Consider the following 1513-nt stretch of genomic DNA (forward strand, 5'->3'; position numbering starts at 1 on the left):
AGAATTCAGTTTATTCTGTAAGTCCTCAAGAACAAGGACTGTCTGGGCACTCTTTGTGTTCCCTAGCCCTTAGTACAGTGCCTAGTATATAACAGGTGCTAAATAAATGATTATTTATTGACTGACTAAATTGAAAGTCAATTTAAAGGGAGATTAAAACAAAAATTGATTGTTATTATTTTATAATGCCTAATTATAACATAGGGCAGTGGAAGGTAAGGAAGAGAGACGCCAGCCGGATTGACAGATTGGCCGGAGAAGCAGCAGGGGAAGGGGAGAGAATGTTGTGAGTTCTAAGAGCTTCCTGGAACTTTGAAGCCAACAGAGAGGAGGAGGGACTTCCAGTCTGGGAAATGAAGAGGGAAGGGGGTTTTCTGGGAGCAGGAGCCAAGAACCCATCCAACTGAGACCTGCCTTCCTGCTGGAACCCCCAAAGTACCTCCACTGAGACTGCTACCACAGCTACATCTTTTCTCAAAAAATGATTTAGTTTGAACTCTTTTTGACCAGAGCCAACTAGATTTTCCCCATTGGATCTCTTTTCCCCGTACCTTGTTTCTTTAAACCATCTCACAAGTTTAGTTAACTTTAAAAATAAGTTTAAGAAGCAGTTAGCAAGAGGAGAGGTCAGGACACAAAAGCTTCTGGCCCCCGGACTTTGAAAACCCAATCTGCGGGGGGCAGCTTCCAGGGCTCCCCTTCACCCACTTTCCTCCCCCACTCACACCTTTGCCATTGCCTACCCCAAATAACCTCAATAAATCACTTTAGACTTTGGGTTTGAGTTTGTCTCAAGGATCAAGCAAGGAGATCCAGTTTTCACAAGGAGAGGGTGGATTCCAACCCCTGAGACTCAGTATCTCTGACCAAGGAAGCTATCATTCTTTCCCTGGCAATTGGTCATATCTAAACCCCTGGGGGCTGGCAGTTGAGGCCCCCGTGGGGAGGTGGAAATTACTAAGGGTCATCTTGTCTCACAGAGACAGTTCTGACCTCCTCTGAGAGAGATACAGTGTCTCTTCATTGATCAAACCCCTCTCCCTTCAGCCTCCCCCCTGCTCCTCTCCACCTTCCTTTCATCTCTTCCATTACAGCAGCTAGATAGTGCAGTACATAGAGTGCTGAGCCTAGAGTGAGAAAGAGCTGGGTTCAAAATCGGCCTCAGACATTTACTAGTTCTGGGACCCTGGACAAGTCATTTGATCCTGTTTACCTCAGTTTCCTCATATGTAAAATGATCTGGAATAGGAAATGGAAAACAATTCCAGTATCTTTGCTGAGAAAACCCCAAATGGAAATTATAGAATAATAATTATGACACAAAGATCCCTTAATGGAGAATTCTTAAAGGATGCCAATAAAATATAACTTTTGTCTTGGTATGTAGGTTGTTAGAATATCATAATAACTGATGTTCATGTGGAAATTTACATCCATGTTCTGACTTTAGCCTTAAAACAACACTGGGCAATGGGGTTATAGTTATAGTTTTCATCACCATTATTCCTAGATC

This window comes from Monodelphis domestica, chromosome 4 (assembly GCF_027887165.1).
Source record: "Monodelphis domestica isolate mMonDom1 chromosome 4, mMonDom1.pri, whole genome shotgun sequence".
NCBI lineage: Eukaryota > Metazoa > Chordata > Mammalia > Didelphimorphia > Didelphidae > Monodelphis > Monodelphis domestica.